Consider the following 21207-nt stretch of genomic DNA (forward strand, 5'->3'; position numbering starts at 1 on the left):
GACAATGGCCTGACAAGCAGAGTCTCAGGCACTTAGGTCGCCTTGCCTAATAATTAATTTTCCTCTCATTTGTGGATGAAGCAAATGGATGAAGGGGCATGGTTTAGGGAGAGGCTAGACATCTTAAAAGGACTGACAGACTTAGTGAGGTCTCTTGCACGAACAGCCTGCTGAATATCTTGTTACTTTCATTGTTAAACAGATGTAACTTTATAAGTCTCCGGTAGACACGTGTTTCTGTGTCTTCCACATGATTTTACTTATTAAGTTCACTGGGCATTGGATGTCACTCTTGCTGTTTTGGTGAGATTTTTCAGCCTTATGTACCGTTAATAGCTTAACAACAGATGCATTTACTGGTTATTGTCTTTTGTATACCTTCTATTTTGATGTGATTCATTAAAGAAGACACACTTTAAATGGAGGTCATCAGATTGAGGACATGGTCCTGTTGGTGACTGAGAGATGAGAGGATTTTGCACCGTGTTTTATTTCATTGTGTTTTGTTTCTCCCATGTGATAACCTGGAGAACAAAAGCGTACTGCAGAAGCAGAGTTGACTTCACAAGGTCTGCTGCAGATCTGGGTCAAACTAGTGTGAAAACCAAATCAAGACAACGTGCAGTAAATATACAATTAAATCATTGCTAATTGCTTCCTTGTATTTACTTATTTCAAGGATCTTTACAGGATCAGCTTATTCAATTTATTTCTGGCTCAGAACTTTACGCTGCCGTTGAACACTAGGTCAAACCTTACTTGATTTACTAAATTCTGAGACAGAACATCTAGGTTTGGTAAAGTGGAAATGAATGTTCATGCATATCTCTGCACAAGCAGTTTTTTTAAAAAGTCTTTTTTTGAGAGTAATAAATTACTATATCTACCCAGGGTTGTGAAATCCCCCTGGAAGATTTGAGAGGAAAATGTTACTGCGATTACAGAAATCTCAGTAGCTTAACTAGACTGTTTGCTTCTCTTTGGAAATGCTAACAGATAGTAGAGCAGACTATGGACTAATGTCTTGCCAAGGGCCTTTTTTCATGCCAGAACTATTTTTTTCTTCCCAAGATAAAAATCTTTAAAAGGTTTTCTGAGCAACAAACTTCTTTTTCTCTTCAGACGTGTGTACCTGACCAGTTTGTGTGCACGTTTGTCCAGAAACGGTGAAAGACATGAGATCTCAAGATAGAGCTTAGTCTCGGGTTAGAGAGAATGTTTATATCTCTATTGTAAGTCTCTGGCTTATGAGCATTTGATACGTAACCACCATATAACAGCAAAATACTCATTCCCTGTTTAGCACCCAACTGTGTCTATATTGTGGGTCCTTTTACAGGTAATGAAGAGTGTTTCCAGCTTTATGATTGGTTCTCAATGGCAACTTTTTGCTCACTTAAACCAGAACGGTGTACATCTGGGCAAGCTTTTAATGTGTGGTTGGTTGGTTGTTTTGTTTTTTTTTTCTACAAAGCCTAAGCATGGCCTCCCTGGCTCATATATAAAAAAAGCTCTGGCACAGTTTTGCACCTCTGCTTTAAACATTGTTTATGGGCTGAACTCTTAAGTCTTTATTGTCTAAATTGTCTGGATGATTAAGGTGATTAGCAAGCTGTTTAGATTGAAAAGTGGCCTATTTTAAGTATGCTTGTTTTCTCTGCCAAAGGTTTGTTTTTCTTGAGTTTTCTCACCACCACCACCCCCCCCCCCCCCCAGCCCCGGCTGTTCATTATTCTCTGAAGGGACTACTACATTTTCCTCTGATGGTGACTAAAACTATGTCAAATTGCACATGGCTCCCTAAATCTTTTGGAATTGATTATTAATAGAGTTTTGGAACAAATGAAACTGAGTTATTTAGTGCATTTGTAAACAACATTAATGAATTCTATTCATCTATAACAAACAATTTTGCCTGATCACTCTATGCAGGGGTCCTCAAACTTTTTAAACAGGGGGCCGGCGCGCGGATGAAGTGGCAGGCAGTCATCTGCGGCTGCTTGGTTTCCCCCCCCGCAAGCCCCGGCGGGTGTGTGTGTGTGTGTGTCTGTAAATACCAGGGGCCAGACTGAGGACACTGGGGGGCCGTATCCGGCGGGCCGTAGTTTGAGGACCCCTGTGCTATAACGTAAAATAGAAGTGGCAACAGTTATATACTGATACAACTGACATGAGCTCTGGTTTTGCATACATTCAGTACTTGGTGTGATCTTTTTGACTTTCTTCATGTGTTTAATCATGTTTCATCATCTTATCTACAAGGTTTGGGTACACTATTGTAATTTTTATTGCTGTGGCAGAGGATCCACTATAAATCAGTGCTGGGTTTATTGATCTAAACCATGGCTCAGATAGATCTCTGTGTTGCATAAATCAGCATATATCAAAGTTATTCATGTGGCTTCATCTTCTGGTGCTTCACATCCTTTTCTGTATGTATTTCTGTCATCTATAAATACTTATCTAAATTATACAGTCTGGTATCACAGAACATAGTACCAAAATACTACCTGTGTCTTGGGTTCTTTGCATGATATCCAGTTGCCATGCATGTGTGTGTGTTACTGGAATTTCTCACAAAGAAGTCAAAGAACTCTGACCATCATGTGAAGAGAATTCTTTTTAGTGATGAATAAAACTCAGAAGTTGTAGAGCTTGGATGTTGGATGGCCAACACAGGATTAGGAACCTTGCAAGACATTCTCGTAAGAAGGACAGCACTGATGAAGGCCAAGGATCTGTCTAGCCTGGTATCCTGTATTCAACAGTGGTAATAAGCCCCAGCATAGAATAAGAACAGGAAAAAACATGTATGATAATTCTGACCCAGCTTTCTTCTCTATTTTCCAGCTCAGAATTCCTGAGCCTTATGTTATGTGATGTTTAGTAACTCACAGTGTACTTTTTTTAAGTTCAAGGTGCTGGTGTGCCTTTGCTTGAAAAACATTCAACAGGTCCACCATTCATTGTATAAAGAACCACCTTTTGGTTTGAGTTTTGTGGTGTGGGTTTTTTTAAGCTTTGTTTGCTAGTTCCTTGTGCTTGTATTGGGAAAAAGTGAACGAATGATACCTATCCACTATTTTTCGTGCCACTCATGATGTTGTAACCTTGCCATACTACCTTCTAAACACTCTTGTGTTTCAGGCTGAAGAGTCTTAATGTCATCAGTAACTTTCTATATGGAAGGAACTATTTGTAGTTCTAAAATATCCCTTTTGAGATTGGGAGCCAAATAGCATGCTGTAATTGCGGAATAAGTAAATGAATTTATATGGTTGAATAATGATATTTTTCATGTGGTCACTTGTCTTTCCCTGCAGTTCATATAATTGTAGGAAAACTTAGGTTGGAAAGGGACATCGGAGTCATCCCATCCAACCTCCTGATCAAGGCTGGGCTCATTTAAAACATCAGGTTGTTCAGGGTCTTGTCCAGCTGAGTTATGAAAATTTCCTTAGAGATTCCACAAGCATCCTGAGTGCCTGTTCCAGCGTTTAACTACAACCGCTGCATGTTTGTTTTTTTTTTTTTTCTTCATCTCTAACTTCCATTGTTGCAATTTGTAACTATTGCATCAAATCCTTTTGGTCTCAGAAGAGTTTGATTACTCTTCTCTATGACCTGTTTTTAGATAATGGAAGGCTGCAATTAGATCCTACCCTAGCCTTCTCTTCTGGTGAATATTGTTCCTTCAGCCTCTTCTGTATTGTTGACTCCAGCTCCTAACCATATTAGGGCCCTTCTCCTGGACTTTCAGGAGTTTCTTAATCTCTCATATTGAGTGCCAAAAACTGTACACAGTACTCCAGGTGTACCATTTCCAGTGCTGAGCACTTTCCCTTGACGTGCTGGCTATATTCTTGCTCATGCAGACCAGTAGGTGGTTGACCTTCTTTGCCACAGGAACTCATTTAAACTTGACCCCCCTATTCCCTTTCTGTAGAGCTGATTTCTAGTCAAATGGGTTCCCAGCCTGTTTTGGTTTTGTTTTGTTTGTTTGTTTTTTGCATAGGGTATTTCTTGCAGAATTTGCATTGTCTTTCAATTTCATGAGGCTCATGTTGGCCTATTCCTTGAGCTTTTTGAGGTGTCCCTGAATGGCAACCCTGCCTTCCAGCATATCAACTGCTCCCCACAGCGTGGTGTCATCTGTGAGGCTGGTGAGGGTGTGGTCTGATTTAGTCACTGATGAAGATGCCTGACAATATTGCCCAAGGAGTAGCCCCAAAGGAACGTTCTTTGTGACTAGTTGCCATTGGTCTTTGAAGTACTGGCCACTACCCTTTCAGCTCCAGCATTCCTAACCTTTCATTTCCTTTTTTGACCGCTGCTAAGCTAATGTTTACGTAACTATTCACTGTAACTTCTCAGACTTCCAGCTGCGAGTACTTCTTGTTGGTTCACAGTCCTGCATTTTACATTTGGCTGCCAGTCTAACCCGGAATGCCTTTTTGAATTTTTAACATTTTGGAACTTTGAGAAGTTCTTACATTCAGTTTGAGAATTTAAAACTTTTTTCAATAGTTTGCAATATATATATATAAAAAAAATAATTCTAAGCAACTGAAAGGGAAAGCTGGTTCATTGTGGGGATTTATTTCAGTTTTCAATGGCTTAAATACTACATTGGATCTGACACTGGATATATTTGTGAATGATGGAAGGAAACTTTTGAATCCATGTTGGATCACCCGGTTGCTTTTATATACTTCTAAAATTCTGCTGTTGTAAACGGGTACAGAACCAGCCTTTGTTCCTTCCAGATTTTTTTAGTGGGACTGCTACTGAGCAATGTCCTTAGTAGCACAGATAGCAACATCAGCTGTTTCTGGCTTTCAGTCAACTACCAGATGAGTAAGCTTTGAACCGAGGTGCAACTGAAAAATATTTCTAATTAGTTAACTACCTGCCTATTTGCATGGTTTTGTTGTCATTTTCTTTAAATCGTATTGGGGAGAGGCAACATCTGTAAAGCTTTATTTTAAATTTAAAAGCTTTATTACTGTGGTGTCAAGGACCTTCTGTGCTCGCTTTTCTCCAACACTCAAGCCACTGAGCACTGGTCATGTGAATCCTGATAGAAAGCAAATGTTAACTTTTCATGCTTGAGTACTTAGTGACAGCTAACATTAAACTTGTAAGCACATGTATTTGCCCTGGAAGTGGTATCTGCTGTATGAGAGGGAACACTGCTTAACATTGTAAGGTGGTGTTCTCAGATCTCCTTGCCAGTATATAAGAATGGAGGCTGTTAAAAAAGATCTGAAATATCCCCTCTTAGCCATGACTACTCACATAGATAGCGTGATGGCCATGCCTGTGACAGAAAATTACAGGCTAATACATGCAGCATTTTCTGTGTGTCTATATAACATATATAAAATATGAATGAAAGCAAAGAGACAGTTTCCCTGAAGCTTTCTGCCAGACTCCCAGCACAGAAGCTGTTAACATAATCTGTCAACTGTAACAGCCTTTCACCAGCCAGAGAACTGAGCCCCGTTATCCCTGGGTTCTGTTCCTATTCTGGAACCATGAACTAGACCACATCTTAAGTCTGGAGATTCTGTCATGGTGGAACATTGTGATGTCTATTCAATAGGGCACTGTCTCCCAGCAGAATAGCCCGACTGCTTCGCAAACTGTCAAAATATGCTTTTTCCCTGCAAGACAGTTTTATTTCTATTTTGCTAGCAGGGCAATAGAGTTGCCATTACTGCCAAGCTGAATCCCTTTCTCATCAGTTTATTTACTGGATTTTTAGCTCTGCTTAGAGGTTACTGTAGATTATATTTTATATAAAATGCATTAAGTCTCAGCATTTAGTTCTGTTCCATGGGAAATCCTACAAGCCTTCTTAGACAGCTTGATGACATCGCACACTTTCTGGAGTGGTGTTTGCTATGTTTTATTCTTGGCCATACTCTACCTTTTTAAAGAACAGGATTTCCGTATTTGACTTCTGACTTCAAAGCTCAGTGATAAAACACCCCAGACTTAAATTCCTGCATGTTTCATTCTGCTTATACAGAGGCCAATGTTCAGATTTTCATATAGTCGGCTATCTTCTCAGTTAAGAACAGACTTCTTTATCAAGAAGATCCTCAAAATAGAGGAGGCGGATCTTTTGTTTTGTGAAAGGAGTTATTTTCTAGCTTTCAGGTTTTTTTACCATCAAGTCTTTGTGCTTTTTTTTTATTTAGTCAAAGTTACTAAACGTATTAGTGTGACCTGGCATTTCTTTCCTTGATACACTTTGTTGGGCTTACTCATGAGACATCTTGCACAGATGACTCCTCTGGGGTTATCAGCTTTGTAATGGAATATAATATAGCTGATTCTACTAATCCTCTCTGTTGAAATGCAAAATAACATGTAAAACCTTGTAAATGTGTGTTGGAACAGTGTTATGAAAGAGGTTGTGGCTGACATTCAAAATCTTTTGGGTTGTCAATGCAGTTAAAGAACAGAGGATCTTTGTTAATAATACGATTTGTGAATGGCATAAGATCCTATGTACGCTACAGAATTAACGTGCTGACTTCACATTAAATATTCAGTTGTATGAATACTTATTTTTTACCAAGTTAGTAACAATGAAGCTGTTAGAAAATTCATCTGTGTATGCAACTAAATAATCCTATACTGTCCTCAAGTAAAAATCCCACACGCCTCTGCTGTATGTATGTAGTACATGCAAGTAGGAACATTACACATATATGTTGCCTAGAGTCTCCCCGAATGTACTGACTTGAGCAGTTATGCGATACAGTGATAGCTGTAGGTGGATGAATATGTCTGATGTGCTTATGCAAAACATAACCAGAGCACTAATGCACGTTTGCACGACAGCGTAGTTCCTTGTGGTACTGGCAGTCTTAAGCTTCACGTTCCTGAATCACAGGGGAGCTTGTTCTGTTGGCAGGTGATGCTCAAGAAGAGAAAAGGTCTTGTGGGGGTTTTCTGGTTGTTTGCAGCAAAGCTGTTACATGTCTCTTCTGGTAGCTTACAAAATTCGTTTAGATAATGTTTTGCAGAATGCAATGAATGGTTGCATAATTATCAGAATTTCCTACAATAATGTAATCTAATATCCTTTTTAGGACAGGATTTATCAAGTTGGGAGTGATAACAATTAGAAGGAAGCTGTTTAATACAGAGATAAAGGCAAAATAACTTGGGAGTAATAGCATGGAAATGGGAATTAACCAAGTTGGAACTAAAATTGGAAAAACTGAATATGCTTAGGCTAGGGGAACAAAATATTTGTCAGTGTAGAACGCTAGAAAAAATGAAGCTGCAGGTCTTGTTTCAGGGGCTTGTAATACATCTGTGAATGGCACCAGATGGCTGGAGAATAACCAACACAGTATTTAAGATGGTGGTGAAAGTCTTTGGAGCATGTAAAGACCTTTGTCTGCTATCCTAGTATGCACAAATTTTTAAACTAAGGTTAGTTAACAATATTAATAAAAAATGTGATAGCAACATGCTAACTTTGCATCTATCTTTGATTTAATGGATTTCTCAGACTAAAAAAAACGCTAGTAGATCTACTGTTATTGGAATTGGTATTTGATATGGTGCAAGATGGTGAACTATGATAGAAGATGTATATAACATAATTGTGAGATGGGTAGACACCATGTGAAATAATAGAAAATACCAGTTTGGTATGAAAGCTGGAACTACCAGTTTGGGCAATAACCTCACCTAATGTATCCTTCAGCCAGAACATTGGCCTGAGAGCAGGCTACATTCCAGCGCTGTGTAGCGATAGCTTACCAATGAATCTGGCCCATATACTTTGTCAAGAGGCAATGTGGCAGATATCCCAGCAGTTTGTCAAGACTTTGCTCTAATTTGGTGCTCCAAAGTACATAAAAAGCTAGTTAATTTTCCAATTTATGTTTGCTGTCACTCTGTAGCTAAAGGGTCTTCACAGGAGACAAAACCAGGTAGCTGGGAAGACTGGTTTCTTCTCCATTCTGCCACCCATGCTCCCTTGAGGAGTGTGGGTGCTGAGTCAGAGGTAAGGGACAGGACAGATCTCCGAACACGTGAGTTTTCTGGGCCCAGTGCAGCTCCTTTCCCCTGTACCTTAGTTGCCAGGGAAAGGAAATTTCAGGTGTGCAACTCACAAAGAAGCAGACCTGGATGTGCCTTCCAATGTATCCCTGCTTTTTATTTCAAGGCAGTCTTCATTGTCAGTCCAGACACAGTTCCTGGTGTATCCTGAGAAAATTAAGCTTTTTACTAGGCTACACATTAGTAACTTTCTGTTCTTGAGTTGCTAATATGGAGCATGGAGAGTTTATTTCTGATTCTGGTACATCAGCAGATCATTTACCTTTATTACACCTTTAATCTGGTGCCTTTTAAGGGTACCTTGGTAGTCTTTTTAGATTGCCAGAACAGTGCAAAGGACAGTAGTGTGAGCCCAAGTCTTCCTTGTGTTACTCTTTTTCTTTCCTTCTCCTGGCTGGTGCAACAAAGGCATTTTGCATACATTTTGCTCTTGTAATAGGTTTCACAGAAAATTGCATAGAATTTGCTCTGGTGTTTCTCAAAGCATGGTGACCAAAGGCTTTACCAGCTGACACTGGGACTATATGTCAATGGCTTCATAAGTGCAACTGTTTTGAACACAACTGCCCTTATTATACCGGTTGAGTCACACATATAGGTATTACCTGGCCATTTTCTGAATACTGCCAAATTTCATTTGGTACTTTTACATGGCATTGAGTTTGCTGTTGTCATTTTTTGATGGACTACAGACTTGTCTTTGGATTTAAAGCTGTAAAAAAAAAAAAAAAAAAAAAAAAAAAAATCAACTGCTGCATGTAAAATACTGCTTCCTAAATCCAAGTGTAGCCAAGTGCACTGTTAAGATATTTAGAAGGTTCTTAAATTATTTCCACTTGAAAAATACTTCCATGTATTCTGTTTTGTTAACTCCTTAGGTTAATACAGAGTTGCTTTCCTTGCTTCACATTGATATAAATGTTCTCCTTCCCCCAAGCCTTTTTACAGAGGACAGTTAATTTTGTTGCTTGATACTTAGAACAGATACTAACTTTGAATAGGACATTGTTTCCCAGCCAGATCAGTAGCTACCTCATGGGTTTTTTTCAGTATTAGTTCAGAACTGGCAATGATACAGCAGTAAAAGCAGTAAAAGTTTTGAGTATGCTCAGAGATTGTTTAGATTTAATCCAATAGCCAACACTGTTAATTTGTTCTTGGTAAGATTTCCCCTTTCTCTCCTATAACTATGTGTGGCTGTCAGCCTGAAACCTTATTTTAATAAGAATTGCAGCTCTAAGTCCCTGCTGATCGCTTCTATTTCTTACTGGCTCTGAATAAGGATATTCCCAATGTGTATTAATGTCACTTGTAGATGTTTAATCAACTGATCTCAAAGAGCCAAAGTGCTCTTATGCTGCCTGCTCTCACTTTGGCTATTCTGCATTCTTAGGGTAAACTGTGTTAGAATATCCACCATTTGCACTAATTCACACCAAGAAAAACCTCTCCTTCTTCTTTTCCCCTCTCCTTCTTCTTTTCCCCTCTCCTTCTTCTTTTCCCCTCTCCTTCTTCTTTTCCCCTCTCCTTCTTCTTTTCCCCTCTCCTTCTTCTTTTCCCCTCTCCTTCTTCTTTTCCCCTCTCCTTCTTCTTTTCCCCTCTCCTTCTTCTTTTCCCCTCTCCTTCTTCTTTTCCCCTCTCCTTCTTCTTTTCCCCTCTCCTTCTTCTTTTCCCCTCTCCTTCTTCTTTTCCCCTCTCCTTCTTCTTTTCCCCTCTCCTTCTTCTTTTCCCCTCTCCTTCTTCTTTTCCCCTCTCCTTCTTCTTTTCCCCTCTCCTTCTTCTTTTCCCCTCTCCTTCTTCTTTTCCCCTCTCCTTCTTCTTTTCCCCTCTCCTTCTTCTTTTCCCCTCTCCTTCTTCTTTTCCCCTCTCCTTCTTCTTTTCCCCTCTCCTTCTTCTTTTCCCCTCTCCTTCTTCTTTTCCCCTCTCCTTCTTCTTTTCCCCTCTCCTTCTTCTTTTCCCCTCTCCTTCTTCTTTTCCCCTCTCCTTCTTCTTTTCCCCTCTCAAGTTGCCAGGCCAAATGAGGAAACAATTACAGGATGTTGGCTTTAAAAGTGTCTGGCTTTGCCAAATAAGTTTATCTTTTTTTTTCACTGTGGCTTAAAACATGCTAAACTCAAAGCCAAGTTACTAACCTAAAACTCATGGTAACTTCAATTTTTTTCATTAGGCTTACAATAAACTTGGATAGTTTTTCCACAGTCCCTTTGCCAGTGATTAGTTTGGAAGATAGTATGTTTTGAATTTGCTGAGAGATCTACTGCTCTTAGCTTAGTTTTAGTACTTTTAAAAAGCAATCAATAATGCCCGTTTTGTAATAAGCAAAATTTATGAACTGACAAGCAAAATGTAATTATAGTGGCTATTCCGTACAAGAAAAAAGAGGTGATCTTAAAGCCATCTCAGCATTCTGTTTGCACTCATTTTCATTCATATAAATGATTAAGTGGTTCTTTGCTGAAACGTTTCTCTCTCAAGGCTTAACATGAGTCTGCAAAAGTTGTTGCCAGAGAGTTCTATAATGAGTCCAATGACCATTTGTATTAACTTTTCATTGTTACCTACAGACTAAATTTTTCACAGTATTATTTTTATGGCTAAGGCCCTAACTCAGCAGTAACTTACGACACCTTTTATTTTTTGTTCTCTGGGGACTGTCCTCTGTAAATGTGTAAATTCATGACAAAAGTGAAGTCTGCATCAAGGACTTAGGTTGATTTTGCAGTTAATGAAACTTGTCCTTTCCTCTGCTGAAAAGTGACTCCTTCCTGAGTGAACCACCAAATGATCAATCAAAATCTGTGATATAGTGAAGAAGAAAAAGGAGATTTCATCTTATAGGGTCTGATCCAAACCTCAGGTTTGTGAAAAGTCACCTATTGAATTCAGTAGGCTTCGGATCAAGCTGAACAATGGAGATGTTAGTTTCCGTTTAGAGCTGAGTCTCAAAGCTATGCTTTGGCCATGCTGTTTAGCAATAAGTGTTGAAATAACAGGAAGTTAAATATTCTGTCTTTTAACAATCAGAAATTGCAGTGGATTTCAGTACAACCTAAGCAGTTTAGGCAGTTTATGTAAAGCTTACCTAGTTTTGAAATGAATGCATTTTGACACACTTTTGCTGCTCTTGGAAATCAGCTCACAAGTCAACCTTTCTACTTAGCTTGCTGATGATACGTCTTTCTGCATCATCAGTTTCAGCTGCACAAACTCTTGCCAAAGGATCCCCTATACTAGGTATGAGAAAGAAACAAACCAAAAAGCCTTCAAGTCTTTTGAGTCTTAATGTCTTCATGTATTTAGAGAAATATACATCTAACCACAGTAGACCAGATCATCAGATGGGGCTTCCAGCTGTGCCCAATATGTAATGTTGCTGGTTAAGCTTGTATGGACTGTTGCTACAGCAGCACCAATTCCATAAGGCATCCTGCCAACTCTCAACAACAGACATAAAGGGTGTTTCTTTGCAGTACCGATCATTTTATACCTGATAGTTAAAAATAAATCAGTTTCTATCAGGTCTGAAGTTGTAGTAAGAGTAACCCTGCAAGTTTGACTGCTAAACTTACTGGAAAACACAGAGCAGCTCTGGCAGAGGAGGAAACCCCCTCACTATGGCCTTCTTCAGTAATAAACTCAGAGAGCTATGTGCACATAAAGCTCTGTGGGACTTCATATGGTGTTGAAGAGATCAGTCAGCACAAAAGACTTGCACTTGAGGGGATGCAAGGAAAAGATGAAAGGAGAACTATAAGCTTCCTTCAGCTATACTTCTCAGTGCAGCAGAGCAGCACAACAATAGCTATTGTTATGCTAGATGCAAAATCCAGCTATAAACATTACATTGATTATCTGACGGATTTAAAAAAAGGAACCTTCCAGATAGCCATATTCCATTTGTGTGGGAAGTAAAACAATGACACTGTCAGCTGCTGGGCAGAAGATAATTGACGTATTGTATGCGGAACTTTCTTTTTGTTCTGTCAGGCCTGGAGATGCTTATGTGGGTTTAACTTTTGAGATAAGACATTTACAATATATGCTAGTTGCTAAATGACTGCTTTGCAACTAAGTAGATTATCTGAAATGGGTACTAGCCACCAGGTCTCATATTAAGTTTATTTGGCATTTTCGTAAAGGGGGGGGAAAAAGGCCAGAGCCAAACCCTGACCTTAGTTAAGGTTCAGCAGGCTTATCATAGGTATCTGAGATTTCTTGATGAAACGTTAGGTCAAGCTGACCTGTATGCCAATCTCTGTTCAGTAAAAATACATGCTGATTTCAGCCTTGTCTTCGTATAGCAATGTGGCTGTTGAGTTCCATTATCCATGTATTATCATGGACTGCAGATGTCATTGTCTGAGCCTGGCAAGATGGTCTAGATATTTGAGGCCTGCTCTCTTCATGGTACATCTAAGAAGAGAGGCTCACGAGTCTTCAAAACGGAGTGATTGGCAGCTTTGCAAACCTTATTTTCTTGTCACAGAAATGACCAATATTTGGAATCCTACTTACTTTAAAACACTGAGAATAATCCATATGCTTGTTAATTTCTTTCAATCTTGAGGTTCTCCCAGGGATGTGAACCAAACCAGGAACGTACATCCTACAGTGAAGCTCCGAGGTTTTGGAAGGCATTACTGTCTTGCCCAGCAGCATTGGCCTGTGTTAGTACAAAGTTAATGCAGACAGACTTTTAACTCCCAAGAGTTATCCTGAGGTGCTCCTGCAACTTCAGCCTCTTTTCAGGCTGTGTAGTCTCTTTGTGTCAGTGCCAGAGGAGTGATAGTAGTAATAGCAATGGGCACTTTAGAAATGCAAGACAGACCCACAAATAAGCACTCATGTAAGAAAGTGTTTTGTTTGGTGGAAAGGGGAAGGTAATCCGTGTTTCCAATGAGCCCAATTTCCACTCTGGAAATCTGAATTTCACTCTGTGTCTTGCAGCCCATATTTTCTCAGTTAGAAACCTCTGTTTGGTTCTGTGTTACTGAACTTTGTGACATGACAGCAATTAGAAGACACTTAATTGAGATAGAGAAAACAGCATGCTATCAAAACCTTTTCTTAAAAAAAAAAAAAAAAAAAAAAAAAGAAGAACAATTTTCAATATTTAAGTGATTAGAACCTGTCATTTCATGTTGTTTGCAGGCTGACACAGATGACAGGACAAAGGACTATACATGGAAGTAAGATGAAAATTCAGAACAGATGTCAGGAAGCATTTTTCAAGCTGAACGTGCACAGTGGCCAACCAGGTAAGGCAAAAGCATTTTCCCACTTAGGAAATAATTAGATGGCCTGTCATACACAAAATGGCTTTCCCAATTTCCCTTTTCTCTTAATTTTCTTACATTCTTATTATACTTCAGCTGCTATTCACTTTTCTCTGAGTAGAAGCTTCATCATCATCCAGACATGAACCTAGTTCTTTTAGAAATGAATGAACTATTAACTGCTAAGTGAACAGCTACTTAGCTAGATATTTTCCTGTCAATACTATATCATCCTGTTAAAGGTCCAGCAATGCATACGTTTTGAAGTTCAGAGCTTCTGAAAGTTTTTATCACAGTTGCAAAATTGAGTCTAGGAGAAAATCAGAATGACAGAAAACATGCTGGCTTTATTATCTTAAAGTCCGATTATTTTAAGTAATAAAAATGTCACACAAATTAATCTAGGAGAAACTTGGAAAAAACCCAAATTAAAACCAGAATTAAATGGACAAATGTTCTCCCTGCCTACCCCCCAAGATGCATCTGTTTCTGGAATCTTCTTTTTAGTTGAGGCTTTGTTTCCAAATCTCATATAGACTTCCTCTGTAACCTTGTTGCCAGTCTTTTATAACCTCATGCCTCATCTTTTGTGTTCATAGAATAGAATACTTTTATTTTGCTAGGTGAAAGAGTGTGAAACTGTAATTATTTCGGGCACTGACATACGACATCAGCCAGCACTAAGTTAATTTATTGTGCTTGTGATCACCATTTTAGTAAAGTTTGGCCCATTACAAGTTCATATGTTAAAGCTATTTGAGAGTGATTGATCGATAATGCCCACTGAGGACAATGTTAAGACTCAGACCTAGAAACTGAGTGTCTTTGGTTTGTAATAGATTTTTCCAGGAGCCATTAAGTGAGGCCTTTAAAAGACTTGTTCAACAAATCGCTACAACAGCAGGCTGTGTTTCCAAGCTAATGATTTCCACCATGTCTGCCCCACCTCAAGCTCCCATAGTTTCAATGCTAAATGGTGTCACCAATAGTCTCAATTTAAAGCCATTTATGTGATAATTAAATAAAAGAACTTGATTTTCGTATTTGTGGAAATTGCTCAGCGAGGTTGTTTCTGGCTTGCTCCTTAAATATGAATTCCAGCATTAGTAATAAAAATTGAAAATGTCTTAATTAGCAATGACCAATTTAGACATATAATTATGGATATTTAAAAAAAGCCAGTGGTGCTGAAAGATAGTAGCTCTGAGCATTGTTCGCTGAAGATGTTGTTCTAAAGAGAATGATCGTTTCCATCTTTCAAGTAATTCAGCCTTCAATTGAATAAAATGCCCGAGGAAATAAAGCTAATTTTTAATGCTGTATGGTGGCAATGTCAGTTGCAGCACAGAGCAAGTGCAATTTTGTTGATTTTGGAATTGGTACAGGACTTGCTTAAGTTAAAGACCAGCTAGGGAGCTAAAATTTCAGGATGATACTCTGCCCTCATTTTGGGCCTTTTTTTGCACCATAATCCTCTCAACACCATTTCATAGTGGACAGTGAAGTGAATTAACACTGAAACATCAGTCTTGAATTGGATTTTCGTGACCTTCTGCTCACATATGTGATTCCATACTCTGTTTTCCAGGATTGAAGCTTTGGGGTGGTAAAGTGGAAAAAAAAGCATTAAACAACTCCAAAAGTGGGTGTATACTGGTGTCAACAAACCTTCTCTGTCTAAAAAAATTAAGTCATTCCTTTTTATACGCATGAGGAAACACTGACTTAAAACTGAAGTTTTCTGAAGTACAAGAACCTTTGTGTGCAGATAGGTTTGGTGTAAGTATCTGTGAGCCCCTCTTCTGGACATAAGCTCTTTCATCATGCCTTTTCTACTGGTAGGAAGATTTAAAGGTGCCCTTGTTTTTGAGGTCATTAACTACGTCGACCATCGAAAGGAAAAGGCCACTGTTTTATTCTTGCATACTAAATACCTAGTATTAGATGTGAAGGAATATGAACAAATGTGTGCAAATAAAATAACTGAGTCCCACTGTCTTCTTCACATAAAATTTACATGGAAGCCATCAAAATTCTGCCTAATGTCCTATGGATAAAGACAAATTCTGTATGCTGAGTAGTTATGTGGCAGAAGAAATTCTTCATTGCAGAGTAGTTGTTCCACCAACAGTCTAACTGGGCCTGCAAATGGTTTGGGGGTGGGGAGAACACTGGCTGATTTTTTTACTCTATTTCTCCTCCCTTGCTGCAGGTGTAACAGGGAAAAGAAAGGGCCACGCATATCCATACTAACTTAAAAATTGCTCTGCACTATCCTGAAGTTTTTAAGATTCTCATGCTACTGTAGAGAGAGAAAACCTTATAGTTCTTTCACCCTTGCACTACTGAAGGTGCCCATTTCCTGCTGTCCTGCTTAATGCTTCTCAACCTGTGCTGTCATACTAGAGGCTATTCTGCACCTGCCTTGCGCAGTTTTGACATTATTAACAGTTACAGGCTTGAAGTAAGATTTAGCATTCCAGGTATCTGGATTAGAATGCCAGAAGTCATAATATGAATTTAGAATTACGCATTTTTATTTCAATTACTTATTTGCATTCCTTTTTGTATGCTTTCTTCATTATGTGCTGGTTAATTGACTTTTTATTTGCAGGTTAATTTACTTTTGGTCATGTTTGCAAGGCTTTTCCCATAACCATGAGACTATGACCTTTATGCTCTTTTTTTTTTTTTTTTTTTTTTTTTAAAGAAGAAAAAGGGGTTTTGTGAAATGATGTGATGGAGAAACTGCATTTTAAAAGGAAGAGATTGTTGGAGTTCATCTTACTTGATATGACTTCTATTAAGTTCAATAACTACTCTAATTGAACTCTACAGTTGAGGGAGTCAGCAACGTCACCAGTGAGTGCCACAATTCCATAGCAGTACGGGCTGAATGGATCATTAGCAGGATCTAAGCAGTTGTGTTTTGAACACCTCCAGTTAGGGCGCAGTTTCTCCCTTCAGAAGCAGCAAAGATCCACCTAAAACTGAGAGATTTGGCAGTGTTGTTTATGGAAATTAATTGAAAGCTGTATTTGCACATATTGTTTTCAATTTACAGCTTATATTTTCTGGGATAGGAATTCTGAGTGTTTTAACTTCTCTGATTCAGTTTAGGAGAAGTCCTTATTCTTAAACTAAAATAGTATGTCCAAGTCTTCCCTGTTGTTTTTACTGTGAATTCATGGTGCTACAGTACAATGTAAAAAGGTTTCTGTTTAGTGGTCATTTTGGCATGCATATTTCTCGATGTCTCAATTTGACAAAAGTCTGTTAAATGTCATGGAATAACTCTAAAATTGAGCCATATTAGTATTTCAATTAATGCCACATATCATGTGAAGTATTCCACAGGCACCAATATACTGTAAAATCAAAGAACAAACTAAAAAAAAAACCTTATCAAACCAAGTACCAAAAATATAGCTTAGTACTATAACTTGCAGTCACTAAGCAAGCATGCTATTTTATAAACATTTTTTCTGTAATATTAGGGAAGACAAAATATTGCTTTAATATGGCTGTGTTTACCTTTAAGATACAAAATATATAGATTTACTTTTATAGCTAAGGTTAACCTTCTGTCTATTTATAGGAAAAGGGGTGTTAATTTGGTAATATCTGTACTGCAGAAAAAAACCCCACCGTCGGGGAGAAGGGGCTTGGTGAGGGACAAAATTCATTGCATGCTGCAGGAGATTACAAGACCAATTGTTGACTTTCAGACCTTTCTTAGGTGTTTGACTAGTTAGAAGGTGAGAGCTGCATGAAAATCCAGGTTCTGTCACGGGTAATTTTGTGGTATCACAGGGAGTCTAGCATTTTGGTACCTTTACTTTTTGACACCAAGGGAATAGTAAGGTTAAATTTGTAAACATATTTTCAAATTCTGAGAGGAAACCTGCTATGTATGTGCAAGCATTATTAATAATAAGATCACTATATTGTGTCAAAAATTCGAATAGTTTTGTTCTGGAAAACAGTTCCCATATCGTTATTAGCTATGACTATTCCAAGAGGAAATATTAAGTACAATACTACAAAATGGAGCCTCTTTCGAGCATATTTTCTTTCTGTTTATGCACCGCTGAATCTAATAACTGACCCTCTTAAAATATAAGGCATTATTTCCTTTTTGGTTTCCAGCGCTGAAAACACTGACTACATTAAAAAAAAAAAAAAAAAAAAAGATTGTGTCGATCATTCCTCTTTTCTTCCACATAATTTGTTGATGTATACAGCCATGGAGAACTTTAAGGCATTCTTTTGATGCGATGTAAGAACAAATTATCTTAATTCAGTCCAATTTATACATGAGAATGACTGACTCAAAACAGTCCTGTGATCAACGTGGCAATGACTACCTTAAATACATCCACTGAATATTACCTCTACAGAAAATAGCCTTGTGGGATTAATTTTTAGACAGGGTTTTTTTTAAAAAATTGGTTTTAAAAGGTCAAAATTTTAAAACGATACTGTTTAAATGTAGTGCGAAGGTTTAAGTGCAAATCACTCTAAGGTAACTTTTTTTTAAGAGCGGACTAATGCAGTATTATGTTTTATAGTGCAATAAAATTATGTGCTAAAATTATGCTCATAAATGCAGGCAAATGTAAACCAAGCTATTAGTTATGTTTTCTCAGATAAAAGTGATTAGCATAGCTATCAAACTCTTCTCCCATTTGAATAACAGAATTATGTCTGAAATCTAAGGCTTGTTTGCAAAAGCTGAGTCTTAAAAAGAAATGTAAATCCAGCTATCAATGTTGTATTTGAAAGCGAATGCAATGGTCTGCCCATCATTCTCCTAACAACTAAGAGCAGAGGAACATGACCCAAATTGCAGAAAACACATCAATATGAAATGTGCCTGAAATACTATTTTAGAAGTCATTCTTAGCACTTTATCATAATCTCCTTACTGCTGATCAGACTTATTTAAAAACTATCATGGTTTGTTTAAACGTAAGAGTGATGAAAGAGTCTTTTAGCAACAGTCACTGTGAGACAAAGTTTCATGTATAATTCATGAAGTATGTGGTCATCTACTAGCAAATTAATTTCCATCTGACAGCTATACTTTTGGTAGTGTCCTCTCAGGAAAGCACATGGTATATAATTAAAATCTGAACAGAACAAATTAAATTCTGATTACTTCATAAACAATTTAAAGGCTTAAATATTGTTACCTGTCTTTATAGAATCAAACCAAGATATTTTGACAGTGTATATACGAATGGATGTATTTTCTCAACCCCGTATCCCATTGTTTTCTAATGCCTAAGGGCTGCGGTTAAAATTGCTACTGGGAAATCCAACTGTGAAAAAAACAAGTAAAAAGCCAACCCCCACTCTTAACCTGCAAGGAGCAAATAAAAACTGTGTCTCTACCTGTAGGCGGCTTTCCTGTAATAATGGTGTTGATTGGTGACAGGTGACATTTAATACTTTGGATGCTTAGACAGGTGCAGTGTTTCCTTTGCATCCTCCTTGCCTCCCTCCTTTATCCCCATAAATTTGGTTAATCAACATCATTTGAATTGTTTAATGGGTGTTTGCCACACTGATGAGAAAAAACCTATGGATGACCAACACCGGTGATCATAAAGGAGGTCTCCTCATGGTTTGCAATAAAAACTATTACAAGAAAAGATAAACTATTAAATAAAATATTACAAAGGTTTTCAAGCAGTCATGGAATGAAGTATACCGCAGGGAAGTTTCATACACGATCTTACCAAACAGGAATTTTTTAGAGGTTTCTGCCATGTTTTGCACTTGCATGCAATGAGAGGTTTAGCTTGTGCTGGTGACTGCAATGCCAAGTCCTGAGGACATGTAGCTGGAGTCTGTCGCCGCTTTCACTCTCCTTTGCCTATGTTATTTACATCAAGTTAGCAGAAATGCACTACCATGTCCTAAAATTTACCTTGCCTAGGCACAGGTGTTTTGCCTGTTGTTGCAATGCTGGATGGACAGGTAGACTTGTTTTTTATATGAAGGCATTTTCTGTGTGTTGACACAACAATTTATCAGTCAAATATATTTCAATTTATACCATCCCCCCATGATCTTTTTCTGGAGAAAACAACTGAAGGCGCAACATGTATAACATGTGCGGTAACAAGTCCCTGTACTATGTAGTGATAGCAAGAGTCTTTCAGTAATGCAGGCAGGACAGTTTATCGAGAAGGAAAACTTCAGTTTAGAGAGAATTTGAAAAGATGGCAAGAGTAAACCTAAAAGATTCTGACAATAAATGTGCACACAGATGTGGGTGGTGTGTACAATGTTATAACATTTATGCATGAGTATTTCATGAAGATAAGACTAGTAAGTCAAACAGACTTAAAAACATTGAGCCTCAGGTAGTGTAATAGGTGTGTCTGCTGCACTGGTGTTTGTAGGTAAAGCAGTTGGTACTATCTGTTCACAGTCCCTGTGGTTTTAAGTAGTGAATGAACAGCTCTTCTCCTACACTCCCTACCACCACTTTTGTAGACAGCTTTCCATGTCAAAAAGTTTGTGGTACAATCCCTTTATCCTCTTCCACTCCCTTTCGTGAGAAGCTCTGCAGGGTAACATTTGACTTCTCATTTAACTTCAGTAATAAGTGTTCTGGCTCATGCATCTGCTCTTAGGTCAGGCTCTCCTTACTTGACTTCACTAAATAAATGAGATCTTCCTATGGCTATAATCACAAATTCATGATTAGAGATACAGTTTAGGGTATTAGGCAGGTTGTAGTTGATGAACAGAATTACAGAAAAACTTCAGTGGAAGGGACCTCCTGAGGTCAGCTGGTCTGCACCTTTCCTCAAAGCAGGGCTGATGGAAGTTTGATCATGGTAGTGCAGATCACACCCAGTCAACTTCTGAAGGGTTACAAGGAAACTTAGTAGAAATTGCCTGCTGTTGGATTTGTTTGTTTTTACTCCAATGGTAAAAGTATCTAAAATTAGCTGACGGCAGAATACTGGATTAGATAGCTTAGACAGTTCCTCCATTTTGAACGCTATGAAGAGGAAAATGGTTTTGTAGTATCAGTGCTGGGGTGTATACACTGGGTTGTGTGACATTCTTTCCTTTGCATAGTTAACATCAATAAGAAGTTATTTTCTGATCTCAAATGGCAGGCTGGTGATGGGACAGGGAAGAAGAGTTTGGAAAATGTGGGGAAACATACAGAAAGAGTAATCAGAGCTGGCCAGAAATGGCATAAACTAAGCTCTAAGCTAAAGCAATACGAAATCTGCCGATAATGGGAAAATACCCAGGTTTAATAAGAGTAAAAAAAAAAAAAAAAAAAAAAAAGTGAAGACTGCATGGGGGTGAGAACATCAGCACTGTGATTAATGGTGATCAGTGGCAGCAGCTGCCACGTCAATACTGTAATAAGGTTGGAAATACTTTGAGCATAAAAATTCCATGTGGTAAATTTGAGTTCATGCCATCCCATCTTCAATTTTGTAAGACCCACTGGACAACAATTATACCTAGTAAATTTTATCAGATAGCCAAAACGTAAGACATAATGTTACATGTGTTGAAAAATCTATCATGCTGCACTGTCTGTTAAACACAAGCTGAAAGAACAGTATCAACTGCCAGTAAATATAAAACAAAATGAAAACGAACACTGCAGTGCATGACTTCCTGTGGGATTCGATACTAATCCCCACTTACGAGGAGTAGTCTGTACAACATATTTTCCCTAGGGGACTTGTGAGTTATCCAGCTAGTCCTTATTCAAGGCATATGATTTGTATCCGGCAAGAAATCACATGATTTTTTCAATTGGCTCCAAATATACCGTATTGATGATAAAGCCTGT

The 21207-nt window shown here is 38.2% G+C and overlaps 1 long non-coding RNA gene across 1 annotated transcript in view; it reads left to right on the forward strand.

The window, feature by feature from the left end:
- LOC129785213 (uncharacterized) overlaps positions 1–14789 on the forward strand; it is a 55831-nt gene extending 41042 nt beyond the window's left edge. Inside the window, exon 3 of the long non-coding RNA XR_008748894.1 lies at positions 13243–14789. This is a non-coding gene — a long non-coding RNA (uncharacterized LOC129785213). The remainder of the gene's footprint in view (positions 1–13242) is intronic.
- Positions 14790–21207: the final 6418 nt, after the last annotated feature.

Source organism: Falco peregrinus, chromosome 9 (genome assembly GCF_023634155.1).
Source record: "Falco peregrinus isolate bFalPer1 chromosome 9, bFalPer1.pri, whole genome shotgun sequence".
In the NCBI taxonomy this organism is placed as follows: Eukaryota; Metazoa; Chordata; class Aves; order Falconiformes; family Falconidae; genus Falco; species Falco peregrinus.